The 17,318-nt window shown below is 41.9% G+C and overlaps 1 pseudogene; it reads left to right on the forward strand.

Moving 5' to 3' along the window:
* Positions 1 to 15,007: 15,007 nt before the first annotated feature.
* LOC147425751 (uncharacterized) lies at positions 15,008 to 16,461 on the forward strand (annotated as a pseudogene).
* Positions 16,462 to 17,318: the final 857 nt, after the last annotated feature.

The raw sequence follows: 17,318 nt of genomic DNA on the forward strand, positions 1-17,318 counted from the left end.
TATTTCATGTCAAACGATTTTGCCATCTTTGACTTCAAAGCTGAAATTTCTTCCAAGTGCTTGCCAGCAATGAACATGTCATCCACATACAAAATAAGGATCAGCAAACTACCATCCTTAGCCTTCTTTGTATATAGACAGTGATCGAACTCACGACGTTTGTAGCCTTGAGAAAGCATAAACTTGTGGAATTTATGGTACCATGCCCTCGGTGATTGTTTTAAGCCATAAAGACTCTTTAACAACTGGCATACCCAATCTTCCTTGCCTTTCTCAACAAACCCTTCTGGCTGCTGCATGTAAATTTCCACATCTAAATCACCATGCAAGAACGCTGTCTTGACATCCATTTGGTGCAACACCAAATCTAATATGGCAACCAATGCAAGAAAGCATCTCAATGTAGTCATCTTGACCACCGGAGAGAAGACTTCATCAAAGTCATTGCCTTGTTCTTGCTTAAAGCCCTTGGCAACAAGCCTTGCCTTGTACTTTGGCTGACTATCATGAGCGGTGATCTTATACCTGTAAACCCATTTACAAGGTAGAGCCTTTTTGCCCTGTGGTAATTTAACTAGCTTCCATGTCTTGTTTTTATGCAAAGCTGTCATCTCTGACTGCATGGCCAATTGCCAATTCCCGGAGTCCTTCAGGTGCACTGCTTCCGTGTAACATGAAGGCTCATTGCAATCAGTCAACATGACATAGTTCATAGATGGAACAAACCTATCAAGAGGTCACGTGACACGTCCAGATCTACGCACAATAGGTGGCTCAGGCTCAGCCACAACCTGTGGTTCCACTCTATCCTGTCCTTGCTCCTCTTGAGCCCTGACATTTTGTCTTGCACGTGCAGGTCCATTTTCTTGGAAGACAACTCTTCTAATCTCCTCAACCCTCTCTGGTGAAGAATGATATTTGGATTCATTAAAGTGAACATCATTGCTGCGGACAACCTTTCTGGATTCGGGATCCCAAAGTCTGTACCCCATCTCACCAGAATTACCATAGCCTAGAAAGATGCACTTTCTACTCTTTGGCTCAAGTTTGTTCCTAAATTCCTTTGGAATGTGAGTATATGCCTCACAGCCAAAGACTCTAAGATTCTTGTATGAGGGCATTTTGCCTGACCATACCATCTCTGGCACTGAATCCTTCTGCAAAACCTTGCTAGGAGATCTATTTACAAGATGAACAGCTGTTGATACAGCTTCAGCCCAAAACCCATTTGGCAACTGTGCATTAGACAACATACTTCTGACCTTCTCTTGTATGGTCCTATTCATCCTCTCATCAACACCATTTTGAGGAGGATTGTAAGGAGCAGTAAGTTCACGTTTTATACCTTTTGACTCATAAAAGTACTGAAAGGCCTTTGAAACATACTCTCCACCATTGTCAGTGCGTAAGCATTTAAGCTTCTTGCCACTCTGATTCTCCACAAGTGTCACAAACGTTTTGAAAACACTAAACGCTTCATCCTTGTGCTTGAGAAAGTAAACCCATACTTTCCTCGAGTAATCATCTATAAATGTCATAAAGTAAGAAGCTCCCCCTAGAGATAGGTTAGGCATAGGTCCACACAAATCACTATGAACAAGTGCCAACTGTGTATCTCTTCTACTGCTTCTATGCTTATGTGGCTGCTGTGTTTGCTTACCATATAGACAATGTTCACAAAATTCAAAATCATTAAATGAAAAGCCAGGAAAATAACTAGAACGAGACAAGATTTCCATTCCCTTCTTGGACATATGTCCTAACCGGCTATGCCACAAAGAAACGTTCGGCTGCTCGGTTACATTGATTACATTTTTAGAGACATTTGATACATAAATCATGTAAAGTCCTCTAGACTTTACTCCATGTGCTACTGTCATAGAACCCTTGGATATCTTCCACATGTTCTGTCCAAAAGTGGTGACGTAGCCAGCATTATCAAGTAAACCTGTGCTGATCAAGATCTTTGTAATTGCGGGAACATGTCTCACATTCTTCAGCGTGAAAGAAGAGCCATTCTGAAACTTCAATTGAACATCTCCAACACCTAAGATCTCACATGTCTGCCCATTGCCTAGCCGAACATGATCTTTAGTGGTCACATAAGAGGTATACCACTCCTTGTTTGGAGACACATGAAGTGATGCCCCTGAGTCTATAATCCAGTCACTCAGTGCATTTCCATCAGATGCGGTGAGAAGAGCCGAGTCCATTGTATTCTTCAAGAAGTAGATGTCTCTTGACACTAGACTGTCATCCTCTGCAACAGTGTTTGTCACATTTATTTCTTGAATCTTCACTGAGGACTTGTTCTTCTCACCATGGTCTTCAGCTTTCTCTTTGCCTTTTTCTACTTTCTATTCTCTGCAGTCTCTTTTCATGTGACCCTTCTTGCCACAATGGTAGCATTCTATGTCACTCTTGCCTTTAGCACTGCGGGACTTGCTACGAGACTGATTCCTCTTTCCACTTTTGTACTTTTCTTTGGTCCTTCCCCTGACAACTAAGGCTGTTCCTTTGCCTTTTTCCATTGTCTTTCTATTGGTTTCTTCAGTAAGCAGACTTCCTTCTACACCTGCTATGTTCAAACCATCTGGAGGTGCAGAATTACTCAAAGCTGTGCGAAAAGTGTCCCAACTTTCCGGCAATGTGATCAACAGGAACATGGCTCTAACAGGTTCATCAAACTTGACACCTTGAGATGACAACTGACTATAGATTGTGTTGAATTCATTCAGATGATTGGACATAGGTGTCCCTTCTTTCATCTTCAAGTCAACAAGCTTCTTAAGCCAGTATACCTGTGAAGCTGCAATCTGCTTCTCATAAAGATCACTCAGCTTTAACCATGCTTGATAAGCCGAAATCTCGTCTGCTACATTGAAGTAAATGCTTTCTGCCAAAGTCAGCATAATGGTAGAAAGTGCCAATTCATCCATTTCGCTCCATTCATCTTCGTCCATATCTTCTAGTTTTATCCCCTTGAGCTTTATAGGTTTTATCTGCTTCTTTTGTACCAACACGTGCCAAATCTGCTTCTTCCACAATGGGAAATTGGTTCCATCCAGCTTCTTGATATTGTAAAGAGCAGTGTCCTGTGATCCAGCCATAGCTACGCTTCACAGTAGTTTACTTTCCTAGGAAAAATTTGGCAGAGTTTCCCCTTTAAACTCACCTCTGAACCAATATCAACCTGTCAAATGAACCAAGAAAGCTTTAGATTCTTCAAAAATTTTGGCAGATTCTCCTTTGTAAAATGGCTATGGTGTACTAAAAACAGACCAAAAAATAGCTCAAAAAACCACTGTCTCTCTAACACTGTAAGCTGTGGGTAAACCTGTCCTGCACCTATACTATCTCTGACTGTCCTGTCACTGTCCTGTAAGCATAGACTGCAACAATGCCTCAACGGCAGTAAAGCAAAGATGCAATCCCAACTGTCTAGCTCACAGTCAATACATCCTAGTTGCCTATCTAAGGGTGCTCGAGGGATCGCTCCAAGACTTGTATCACCGAAAGGATCTCAACATTCGAGAATCCTCCATCTCAATAAAACCTCACTTGACCCTCAACAAAGGCTGCAGTAAATCTGACAGTACATAGACTTCCCACAAAGTCATACATCCACAAATTTCCCACTGTATGTTGTAACCGCTGCGGCGGTTGTTTACTGCGTGACTCACAGCCAGCAAACCCTCAACAGACATACATCATCTCTGACAATACATCCCATGTGGAAGTACCTGCAATGTCAGGATGAAATCTGGAATATCAAGCAGCAAACGCAAGCTACCTGATGAACCAGTGGATGTCGCCTACAGTCTGTGTGTAGATGCGCCCGTGTCGTATGTGACACGCCTCCAAGAACAGTGAACTTACTGATCCTTACAATCCTCCTCAAAATGGTGTTGCTGAGAGGATGAATAGGACCATACAAGAGAAGGTCAGAAGTATGTTGTCTAATGCACAGCTGCCAAATGGGTTTTGGGCTGAAGCTGTATCAACAGCTGTTCATCTTGTAAATAGATCTCCTAGCAAGGTTTTGCAGAAGGATTCGGTGCCAGAGATGGTATGGTCATGCAAAATGCCCTCATACAAGCATCTCAGAGTCTTTCGCTGTGAGGCATATACTCACGTTCCAAAGGAATTTAGGAACAAACTTGAGCCAAAGAGTAGAAAGTGCATCTTTCTAGGCTATGGTAATTCTGGTGAGATGGGGTACAGACTTTGGGATCCCGAATCCAGAAAGGTTGTCCGCAGCAATGATGTTCACTTTAATGAATCCAAATATCATTCTAAACCAGAGAGGGTTGAGGAGATTAGAAGAGTTGTCTTCCAAGGAGATGACAGGTCTGCATAAATTACCACAGGGCAAAAAGGCTCTACCTTGTAAATGGGTTTACAGGTATAAGATCACCGCTCATGATAGTCAGCCAAAGTACAAAGCAAGGCTTGTTGCCAAGGGCTTTCAGCAAGAACAAGGCATTGACTTTGATGAAGTCTTCTCTCCGGTGGTCAAAATGAGTACATTGAGATGATTTCTTGCATTGGTTGCCATATTAGATTTGGTGTTGCACCAAATGGATGTCAAGACAGCGTTCTTGCATGGTGATTTAGATGTGTAAATTTACATGCAGCAGCCAGAAGGGTTTGTTGAGAAAGGCAAGGAAGATTGGGTATGCCAATTGTTAAAGAGTCTTTATGGCTTAAAACAATCATCAAGGGCATGGTACCATAAATTCCACAAGTTTATGCTTTCTCAAGGCTACAAACGTAGTGAGTTCGATCACTGTCTATATACAAAGAAGGCTAAGGATGGTAGTTGGTTGATCCTTATTTTGTATGTGGATGACATGTTGATTGCTGGCAAGCACTTGGAAGAAATTTCAGCTTTGAAGTCAAAGATGGCAAAATCGTTTGACATGAAAGACATGGGTGAGGCAAGTCATATACTTGGTATGCGCATTGAGAGAGACAGATCAAAGAAGTTGATTTGGTTATCTCAAACAGAGTATATTGACAAGGTTTTGCAACGTTTCAATATGGAGAAGGGAAAGGCATTGAGTGTTCCATTACCACCATATGTGAAACTTAGCAAACAAGATTGTCCTGTGTCTGAGGAAGAACAGGCTGAAATGGATAAGATTCCATATGCGTCTGCAGTGGGTAGTTTGATGTATGCAATGTTTGCTACTCGCCCAGACATTGCATTTGTAGTGGGAGTAGTAAGTCGATACATGTCAAACCCAGGCAAGAAACATTGGGAGGCACTGAAAGGAATATTGAGATACCTAAAAGCTACAAAGAGTATGCGTATATGCTATGGGAGTCAGGAGCTAAGTGTAAAGGGTTTTACAGACTCAGATTATGCAGGTGACTTAGACAACCGAAGGTCTACGTCAAGGTATGTCTTTACATTGGCTGGTGGAGCAGTATCATGGCGTTCTAGATTACAAGATTGTGTTACTCAGTCTACTACAGAGGCTGAATATGTTGCAGCATCAGAGGCATGCAAAGAATCAATTTGGCTTAATCGATTAGTAACAGATTTGGGAATCAAAGAAGAGATGCCTGTGTTATATTGTGATAGTCAAAGTGCTATACAATTGGCTCGCAATCCAGTTTATCACTCAAAGACAAAGCATGTGGATGTGAAGTATCATTTCATCAGGGAAATGCTCGAGGATAAGCAACTTCATCTTGTCAAAGTTCACACCAGAGAAAATCCTGCTGATCTACTTACAAAAGGACTTCCCTCAGAGAGCTTTGCGCATTTTTGCAAGCAGTTAGGTGTAGGGTAGTACATCACTTCTCTACATCTCTTGTATATTAGCTTGTATAGTAGCTTCTCTCACACTTAAAGTACCACATTGGACTTTAAGTGGGAGGTTGTTGGCGTATAAAGCCCAATGTGGTCGCCCAGGTAAGTGGGAGGGCCGCCAGGTATGTACACATATTCTTTTGTTAAAACCTAATAAGAACTCACTATGCCCTACACATTACAGTAGAGCGAGTTCACCATATCGTCGTGCTCTTTTTCTCGCACTCTCTCTCGCGTCGCACTTCCGCTCGTACTCCTTCAATTTTCCATATTTTAATTTGGAATTCACATCAGAGTGGCCTTGTATTTTTGTTAGCCCCTGTTCACACTATCCAAAGTTTTCAAGAGCATCAAGCATTCAGGACACCCATGTCACTCTTTCTTATTGTGCTATTTTAGGCTCTAAAGCCATACATTCTACTATGTATGGCATGCCCATCAAAGGCATTTACACTCATTGCCAAATCCATTCACGAATGAGCCACCTTGTGGAGTTTGCACTCTCAACCAATCATACTGACAAACATCAAGAACAAGACCATGAAGATGAAGGCGAAGAAGCATGAAAAAATTATGACATTCAATCCTTTTTTATGACATCGACGACACATGAATGAAAGAAAGACATGATAAATTGTATCTCTTCAGAACTAGGATGAGTACTATCGAACCATGAGTGATGAATACATTATGAGAATCACCATGATGAATCATGTACTACATCTAGATGTATCTCTAGTATCTTAGGAGTACACTACCCATGACAGCCATGAGCATTATATCAGTCATTGTAAAAATTCTCCCAAGTTTGGATTAAGGGGGTGTTTGTTGAGTTTTAGCCCAACTTGATGAGTATGAGCGTGTGGGAAACCCCTCTAGTCATCTTAAACGGATGAAATGATTAGATATGGGCCAAGAAGAAATTGGTGCAATGATTCTAGCCAATGGTTGTTCTGTTAGGAAATAAGACGTAGCTAAATAGATTTTTGAGTAGATTACTTAATGGAGAGAGATAGATTTCACACACAAGAGATTATAGAGTAGAGAGAGAGAGAGAGAGAGAGAGAGAGAGAGAGAGAGAGAGAGAGAGAGAGAGCACACACGATATCTGTGGTTCACCCAATGTGGGCTACGTCCACGGGAAAGCAGCCACTCAATGGCTTTAGCACTTCAAAAGAAGAAGTGGTTTACGAAGGGATTAAACCCTTAATAGAGCTCTCACCTTGCTTCACTCTCACCACCTCACACTCACCTTGTTGCATCAACTTCACACTGTGAAATGTGTGTAGAAATGGCCTCCTTTTATAGGCCAAAAGGGCTGCCCTCTCTTATGAGAGACAGCCATGTGTAGCCGCCCTTGTGCGAATAAGTCCAAATCGGACCCTCCAATCCGCCCATGTGTGGCCGCCCTTGAGAAGACAAGTCCGCTTTTGAATTCGGCCACCGGCCATTGAATTTGGCCACCGGCCACCGGCCATTGACTTCCGACCACCGGCCATCGGCCATTGACTACTGGCCACTGGCCAACCGACCGGTTGTTTTCCGACCACTTTCCGGCCGCCGTCCGGCCATAATATTCCGGAGAAAAGAAAAAGTCTCGGGGGCCTCCAGCCCCAAGGCCTTTAAAGTTGCCCCTGATTCTTGTCCGTGAAAATTTTGGTTCCCGGTGAGTGATTTTCCTTCACGCACGATGGCTTCTCCTCATAATGGGGGCCTTACAAATGTGCGCTTTTACCACAGAAAATTACAAGGGTAAATGAGGCTCCATACTTAACATGTTCATCAAAAGCTCCAAAGCCTATATATATGAGGCTCACATGTATGAACATCATGTAAGAGATTGTGAATGGATTTCAATTTGATATTTCTGCATTTCCACTTTCTCACGCACTAAATTTCCTACAGTAAATTAGGATTTCCAATAACCTTAATGAGGGGTCTCCAACCTATAAGTAGGCCCCTGTCCTTCTTGTAAATCATCTCCAATATCTCACGTAGCACCCCAACATTGTATGCATGAGGAGAAACGTAGGTGTAGCAATCACTTTGTGAAGCTTGATGTAAGAGAAGGTTTCAAGCTACACATTGTAAGTGAGAGAGTGTGAGTTCAAAATCTCAAAACCACTATTGTATGTGTCCTCTACCATCAATAAAATTGGGTTTTGGTCCTTCAAAGGTGGGATTCGGCATTCAAATCTTCGTCCATCCACTTTGTTAAGGCTACACCTTGGCGGAGTAGGATTTTGACTTTAAAAGTGACTATGTAATGAACCTTAATATGGGGTGTGTCTTTTGGGATCTTAAGTGTAGGGATGTTTATTTATGTCAAGGGGTGTTCGGCAATAGGTAGTTCACGTTACGATGATGAAGAAGATGTAATGGCGGATTCCTGCAGTATTAAAAGTATTTGTCAGACTGTTTGTTCGAGTTGAATGATGTTTAAATGGGAGAGTTAAGGACACTAATACAGTGGCGATCACGGTGTTGGTGATGTGTGTTCATGGTCGAAGTTACTCTCTTCTGTGAGAAGGTGGAGTGCCAGGATGAAGTGGAATCGAAAAGGCGTCGGCAATTATTATGACAGTTTGGTTTTGAAGAGGTCAAGTGCCATTGGGTGATTAGTTCTGGATAATTTACCACAACCATCACATTCTTATTTGACAAGGTTGGCTGCAAGGCAGCGGGAGTTGTAGCAACAGGAGGAACAACGTGAAGCGAAACAGGAGAATCATGAAGAAAGAGGTGTCTAAGTTGACAATTTGGAGGAAGCATCAGAGCCGAGTATGGAGGATTTAGAGGACATTGAGTACTATGGGAGAATTTTCAATGAGGCTAAGGCGAATAGGCCATTAGACCCAGGATATGTTGGAGGTGAACTGTTGCAGCAATTTTTTCTGACAAGGAGAAGATTAGAATATGCTCCTTTGGGCATTGGCGGAAATATTCCACGGCAACCAGTAATACCGGGATCATCATCATCATCCTCAGCAGGGCAGTTATCTCCAAATCCGCAAAGGAATATGGTGGCAGCGGCTAGAGCAGATTTACGCGTCAAGTTCGGGACCTTCTCACGGAAATCCAAACAGGACCTTGATTGCCACGTAGCTCAATTTGAGACAAGATGGTAGGCCAGAGGATTTGATGGAGTATATGATGCAACAGCCAAAATGCCACAATTCCAAGCAACATTTGAGGGGAAAGCCATGCAGTGGTTGAGTAATTTCAATGTGGGACATTTTGTGGATTATGATGCATTGAGAAATGCATTTCTGAATAGATTCCGAAAGGAGAAGACACCAAATGATGGGCTTAATAAAGTGAAGGGCATTAAGCAGACGAACATGTTTATTGAGGATTATACTCAGAGGTTTAATCAGTACCTGAATAGGCTTACCTATGCAGAGAGGCCTACAGATGAAATGTTAGCCGAATATTATATGAATGGATTGCGGAAAGAATTTTGAAATGCAGTTGCAGGTGTTGATGTTGGAGTAGGATTGGATAATTTGGTGGCAACTACCACAAGGGCAAAGAAGAGGTTTGGAGATTAACCCAGGTTCCTCTAAAAAGAAGTCCAAAAAAGAAGAAGAAAAGGGTAAAAAGAAGAAGAGATCAACAGATGACAGTAATGAGGATGAGTCAGATTTCGATTTAGATTCGGATACGGATACACGTACAGATTCAGATTCAGATTCTGGCAGCAATTCAGACTCCGATGAGAGTTCAGACTCAGATTCTAATTCAGAGAAGGAGGACAAGAAGAGGAAACATAAGAAGAAGGGTAAGAAGAAGGCGAAAGGGAAGTCTAAGAGTAGTATAGTGGAAATGATGGTAGAGAAGAAATTGAAAGAGTTGGGTGTCAAGCAGGAGTCATCTACCAAGAAGCTCCATTGTGACATTTGTGGAAAAGATGGTCATGTTACACCTAATTGTTGGTATAATCCAAATTTTTGAGGACCAATCCCAGAGAGGATTCAACAGAAGATTCAACAAAATTTGGCACAAGCAAGTGGAGTCTTTCCAGATACGGGTGGACAACAGAAGGTATTTAATAATCTGGGATGACAGAGAGATCAACATCCATTCTCAAGGTGGAGACCACCTTTTAATTAGAATCGACCATTTCGGGGAAATTTCAATCTAGGATTTTGACCAAGGTTTGGAGGATATCAGAATTTTAGGCCATGGGGAGGAAATTAGAATCAGCAACAAAACTGGTAGCAGCCATAGGGGTGACAACAACCACAAAATTGGAATCCACAAGGTTGGAATCCGCAAATAGGGAATGCACAGGTACCACAATTGCCTGCATCACCAGCACAACAGGCAGCAACAAAGGAAACGGCTCAGAGCAATTTAGTTGGTGTTGAGGATTTTTCAGATCACGAAGCGAATACGGTTTTGGTTGATTGTCCTTTAGAATTTAGTCCTTCAAAGGATATGTGGGAAGATTTGGATAGTTTGGCAGTAACACGTTCAAAAGCACGTCTTAAACCACCTTTGGATTGGGAGGAGCAAAGAGATGTAGGAGATGAAGCAATTGAGGAAGTTCAGAAGTTGGGTCCTAATGAGACAATTTCTATAATGATTCAAAAGCAGATGCAGAAAGTGGTCAATTCTGAATTACCATCAGCAACATTGTTTGAAGAGCTGCTAAATACTCCTATGCACTTTACATTGGGTCAATTGCTTTCGTTGGTACCAATTTTCCAAGATAGGTTTTATTCTGCAACTAGGATGACAAAAGTCCCCATGACTTCAAATGCATTGGAGAAATCAATTGGGAGTTATCAAATTAATCCAGATGATGTGGATTTCATTATACAAAATGTGCGGGTTGAGTTTGATGGCCATGTGTTTCCAGAAGTTTTGTTGGATGGTGGATCCGGGGTGAATATTCTGTGAGAAGCTGAATTTCAGAAGATGACAAATGTGAAGTTGGAGCTTGCACCATTTCAAGTGCGGATGGCGAACCAACGGAGAGTGCAGCCTATTGGAATGTTGAGGTGTCAAAATCTTAAAGTGCATGGATTGTCTTTTACTACAAATTTTGTGGTGCTAAAGATGCAAGATGCTAGTAATGCTTATTCTATGTTGTTGGGTAGACCATGGTTTAAGTCAGCAAAGCTTAAATAGGATTGGGAAAATAATGAGGTCATTTTGAAGAAGGGTAACAAGTCAATGAGGATTCCGATGAGTTCCAAGAAGCAGTTTTTGACATCGATGAAACCAATGTTGGCTCAGACTATAAATTTAGCTCAGAAAGTTGAAGACGATGAGGAAGCATGTTTTATGGAGGCTAATCCTACAGTGGTTCCAGTGTTTGAAGTGGATGTTGTGAAGATTGTTGAGAAGTATGTGAATCAGGGAGAGTTGAAGAAGTCAACTAATAAGTTAGAAGTAGCAGATGCAAATCTGAAGTTAGCCAAGGAGTCAGAGAAGAAGTAAAAAATTGGTCACAGTAGTGCAGAAAAGGATAAGGATAATTCAGAAGGGGATATTGCACCAAAGGAGGCAATCCTCAAAGCAGAGTTTCTTTATGATAAATTGATGGAGAAGGTTTCCAGAGTCAAAGAGGATGATTTGCAGGATCTTGATTTGGGATCTCAAGGAAGTCCTAAAGTTGTCAAAATAAGTGTTCATTTGGATGATGCATTTAAGGAAGAATTGAAGCAGTTGTTGACAGAGTTAATTGATGTTTTTGCTTGGGATTATTCTGATTTGAAGGGCATGGATCCGGATGTGTATAAGCACAAAATCAACTTGAAGGAGGATACAGTTCCAGTGAAACAGAGGTATAGAATGAAACCCAATTATGATAGGCAGGTTAAAGAGGAGTTGGACAAGCTTCTCCAAGTGGGATTTATAGTTCCAATTGATCAAGGAGAATGGTTGTCACCTATAGTGGTGGTTCCCAAGAAGTCAGGGAAGATCCGTGTTTGTGTGGATTACAGGAAGTTGAATGCAGCAAACATTGCAGATCCATTCCCATTGCCATTTGTGGATTCAATCTTGGATGATTTAGCAAGACATGAGATGTATAATTTTCTTGATGGATTTTGAAGGTATAATCAGATCCGGATGGCAGATGAGGATGTAGCTAAGACATCATTTATTAATGAGTGGGGAGATTTTGCATACACAGTGATGAGTTTTGGATTGAAGAATGGACCCCCTTCTTACTCAAAAGCAGCATTTAAAACATTTGAACCTTATTTGACAAAGGTCATGAGGATTTTTATGGATGATTTTTGAGTGTTTGGTGAGAAGAGCAACCATTTGGAATATTTGAGGAAATATTTGGAAAGATGCCGATTGTTTCGGATGTCTTTGAATCCATATAAGTGTGCAATTGCAGTCCAAAGAGGGAAATTGTTAGGGAACATCATTTCTAAGAAGGGATTTCCATAGATTCAGACAAGATCAGTGCAATTTAGAAGGCAGTAGCACTTGTTAATGTGAAGGAGATTTCTAGGTTCATGGGACAGATTAAGTGGCATAATCGGAATTTGCGGTATTTGGCAGATGTCAGTGCACCTTTGACTCATTTGACAAAGACAACTATTGATTTTATATGGTGAGATGCTCAAGAAAAGGCTTTTTAGTGTTTGAAAAAGATGTTAGTGGTATCACCTATTATTCAACCTCCAGATTGGCAGTTGCCTTTCCATGTGTTTGTGGATGCATCGGATATTGTAGTAGGAGCGGTGCTGATGCAGGAGAAGATCCACAGATGGTTCATACCAGTATATTATGCAAGTCGCATGTTGAAACCGGCTGAGAAGAATTATACAGTTACGGAGAGTGAGGCTTTAGGGATGATGTTTTCCTTGGAGAAGTTTTGACATTATTTGTTGGGGGATAAAGTGGTTTTCCATGTGGACCATCAAGCACTTATCTTCTTAGTTAAGAAGCCAAAGCTAGAGGGTAGACTTGCCAGATGGATGCTTTTGTTGTAGGAGTTTGATTATACAGTGTTGCATACACCAGGGAATCAACATGCAGTGGCAGATTATCTTAGCAGATTGGAGCATTTTGAGGAGACACGAGGAGTGTCAGATCAGTTGCCAGATGCGGATTTGTTTTATGTACAGGGGCAGAATTTTGACAATTGGTATGACCAAATGTTGCAGTTTTTGACACAGATGGAGTGTTGCCTTCTAATATGTCATCAGATCAAAGGAAGAAGTTTGCATTGAGAAGTAGGCCATTTCTGATTATTGTTGGAGCATTGTATAGAAAGGGAGCATATTAGATCATCAGAAGATGTGTGCCTGATAAGGAGCAGAAAGCCGTTTTACAGGAGGCCCATTATGGAACAATAGGAGGACATTTTTTTGGAGAAATAACAGGGAGAAAGATCATGCAAGCTGGCTTGTGGTGGCCATTGTTGCTCAAGGATGTACATCAGTTTGCAAGGGGATGTTTGCAATGTGAAAAGATTGGACAACCTACTTCAATGGATAGGATGCAAGATCACCCAGTTTTACCACTTGAACCATTTCAAAAGTGGGGATTAGATTTTGTTGGGCCAATATCACCAAAAGCTAGCAGAACAGGAGCAAGATACATTCTGGTTGCAACAGACTATGCTAAAAAATGGGTGGAAGCAGTATCATTGAGGGATAATAAAGCAGCAAGTGTGGCTAGATTTTTGTATACAAACATTATGACAAGATTTGGATGTCCCATTGAGTTAGTGCCAGATTAGGGTGTGCATTTTTTGTATTCAGTAATTGCAGAGTTGACAACTACACATATGATTTTGCACAAGAAGTCAACTCCATATCATCCATAGGCAAATGGTGAAGCTGAGAGTACAAACAAGGTTCTAGTGAGAATTCTAAAAAATATTGTCTCAGAAAATAGAAAGGATTGGGATGAAAAATTGGATTCAACTTTATGGTCGTTTTGTATAGCATATAAGGTTGGCACAGGGATGACACCTTTCAAATTGGTTTATGGGATTGAGGCTGTTGTTCCCATGGAGTATGCGATTCCAAGTCTGAGATTGGAAGTTCAACATAGGTTGAGTCGTGAGGATTCTACGTTGCATAGAAAGAGGGATTTGTTGAAGTTGGAAGAGGATCGGATTCATAGTGCATATGCAGCAGATATTGGACAAAAGAGACGACAAGCTTGGATGACAAGGCAAGTTAAGTTCAAAATTTTTCAGAAGGGTGATTGGGTGATGTTGTACAATTCCAAGTTGGGACCACACCCAAAAAAACTGAAGTTAAGGTACTTTGGGCCTTATCAAATTGTAGAAGAATTAGGCCAAGGAATATTTAGATTGAGGGATGTTTTTGGTACACCTGTTGTGAAACCAGTCAATGGCTTTTGGATGAAGAAATTTTATGGCAAGATTCCAGAGATTCCAAGATGGAGGTAAACAAGGCTGAGGAAATTGGAGTGAAATGGGTACAACCAGTGTTGGAGTTCAAGGAGGACTCTTTGGGGAACACTAACATCCATACAGTGTCCAACAGTGGGTTCATGTTGCCGAATGTGGTCGGATTTGGTTTTGACAAAAGTGTGGTATTGGAAAAAATCCGCAGCGGAATTGCATTGTGTGGCATTGTCCAGGGGTTATGTCATCAAGGAAGTCACCAGTTTACGACGCCGAATGTTTATAAGGGAGATTCCCTTGAAGTGAGTGGTCCAATCACCACACATTTGCGGGGTATTAACATGCAATTTCATAATAAGGACCATCATGGGGTGGTCAACGCACGATTTGAGGTGAAAGGACACACTCATTTTGCATGCAAGTATCCCGCGTTCATCGCCAAAAGAAGTTTTATTGTTGTGCGTGAGTTTACTATCACCTTTGATGCCATGTCTTTTGAAAGCTTCAAAAAATCTGCAACGCCTAAACAGCAAGAGCTAGGTGAGGAGGAGATGGCGCAAACCCGTTCAATGAAGATGGCCATGGCGGAGCTGTTATGCCCCCGCAGAGAAAGTATTCAGAGTGTGGAGGAAAGTGAGGGGGCAGAATCCGGTGGAGACGATGCTGTGGAGGAGATGGAGGTCTACGAGATATTCAACGCTCATGATCGTGATACAGAGATATGGCTGCACCGGGTTGGCCTTTATGAGTATGCATGTTTACCATGGGCACTTTAGGAGAAGAATGAGTTTGTAGAGCCGCAGCTTTGCCACGTTAGGGAGAATGCTGGCTATATCATGGGGGAAAAGGACGTTTCCCCAAAGTTTGTGGCAGAGGTCTTCAAGGTTGATCACAATCCTTTGCACAAGGTAAACAAAGTGACAGATGCGATGATGAGGTCCAAATTTGGGCAGCCAGAAGGTAGTAGGGCTTATTATATACTGCGGAATTGTGAAAAACTCCGCAGTACTCACTTATTTTGGTATTTGGATAGGTTTGTTTGTTGGCAAAAACCGCCGATATGTCCAAAGAGGCATTTGCCCCAATGTATCATGCAGAATGAGGGCAAAAGGTGGATTGGGCATCCTTCATTTTTGACAGACTGCAGCTTTCAGAGCCAAGGGATAAAAGGAGGTCACCGTCTGTTACCAAGATAGCTCCTTACTTGCATGAAATTTTCTCCTATGTGCTGCATGTACCTCTCACACCCACACCACGGATCTTTGTTAAGAGTCTAGATGTGCAGAGCTTGGGTGCTGCAAAGCGTCGAAAGTTAGATTGGGATATTCCTAGTGGGGACAAGCTTAAATCTGCATTTGGCCAAGGCAGTAAGTCAGCGGTTGGCACAGTTGAAAAGGTGCGGTCATTTGGGAAGGTCACTCTTTTCCCTTCTATGACAGGATTGCCAAAAATCGACACCCAGAGCCGTACCATAACTCTGTTTCCGCGGAAGGTTCGCAAGGGTTCAGGGGAACAGACCCCGGTGACACAGGCCATTAAATCAACCCCTTTTGCTAAACCTACAAGTGTTAAGTTGGATGGGGTGTTCTTGGTTCAAGATGCTGTTTAGAGTTTGTCGGACTTGAATCGGTTTATCTTCAATCAGGAGGCTATGATTCTCACCCTCGAGACACAAAAGGCTGAGGGGGAACGCATTGATAGCTTGGAGTGTGAAGTCGGTCAGCTACAGAGCTGGGTGGATGAAGTATTGAAGGAGAAGACATTATTACAGGAGGAGTTAGCTCAGGTCAGTGCGGATATGCGTAATCGGATTTCTGAGATGGCAGGAACTGCACAAGAGTTTCAGATATGGGCAGATGGGCTTAAGGAGGCCACAGAGAAGCAGTTTCATGAAGTGGAGGATAATACTGCACATCTTATTGCAGTTAACAATTTCTTGATGAATAGGTTAACTCCATTGGTGGATCTGGAGAGGGCCACTTTGGATGGCCACGGTGTCAAAAGTGTGTTGATCTCTGATGCAGATGTAGATGTTTTGAAGAAAGAGGTGTTTGATTACACCAAGCAATTGTGGCACCAAGCAGCAGGGATTTTTCAAGAACACATGGCTAAGCCGATTGATAAGTACAAGTCGTGGTTTGAAGCTACTAGAGAGCATAAGGTTCGCGAGGAGAATGTCGAGCTACGTGCACGGAATGCTGAATTCGAAATGCAATTGAAATCAATCCATAAGCAGCTGATGGAGCAACAGACTAGTATTCAAATGGGAGCACAAGCTGCACATGTGTAGGAACTACATGAGAGTAGCATGGAGACAGCTGCAGAAGGTTCAGTTCTTGTGGTTAATGTGGATGCAGAACCGCTGGTAGTACAACCACTTGTGGGAGAGGATGCAATTGTTTAAGTGGAGCCAAAGCAAGGACTGAATGCAGAAAATCAAAGTGGTTGAACATGGGTCATGGGTCCGAGGTCAGCCTATGGCTCAAGCCACCGGGTTGTGCCAAGTGTTAAGGCTACACCTCGGTGGAGTAGGAATTTGACTTTAAAAGTGACTATGTAATGAATCTTAATATGGGGTGTGTCTTTTGGGATCTTAAGTGTAGGGATGTTTATTTATGTCAAGGGGTGTTCGGCAATAGGCAGTTCACATTACGATGATGAAGAAGATGTAATGGTGGATTCTTGCAATATTAACACTAGAATGGTAACCTAACAGGACATAAAAGTGTCCTTTCAGGGTTTTGGGAAAAAATTCCAAAACCATAGTAGATCCACTCATTTTGAAAAATCCTTTCATGAGATTATAGTTCGATAACTACTACATATGGAAAAAATGAAAAACTTGTAATTTTTCTCATCCCTTGGTCACTACAAGCCTCCAAAGTTGATGGACCAGTGCATTTTGCCCAAAACAACAATTTCTTACGGTTGATTGCATATAAATAAGAGTGGAGATTTTTGTAGGACATGAGATAAAATGCCCCGTTAACTTCAATGGGTTGGTGACCAAAACATATGGTTGCTTTTACCTCACTAAATTTTTTTGGGGCAAAAAAAAAGGTACAAAAAAGTTGCATTTTTGCAATTCTGCGGACCTATCATCAAAGTTTCTATAGTCACGCTCAATACAAATACTATATACATGTT

This window comes from Adiantum capillus-veneris, chromosome 25 (assembly GCF_014529385.1).
Source record: "Adiantum capillus-veneris isolate H3 chromosome 25, ASM1452938v2, whole genome shotgun sequence".
Taxonomy (NCBI): domain Eukaryota; kingdom Viridiplantae; phylum Streptophyta; class Polypodiopsida; order Polypodiales; family Pteridaceae; genus Adiantum; species Adiantum capillus-veneris.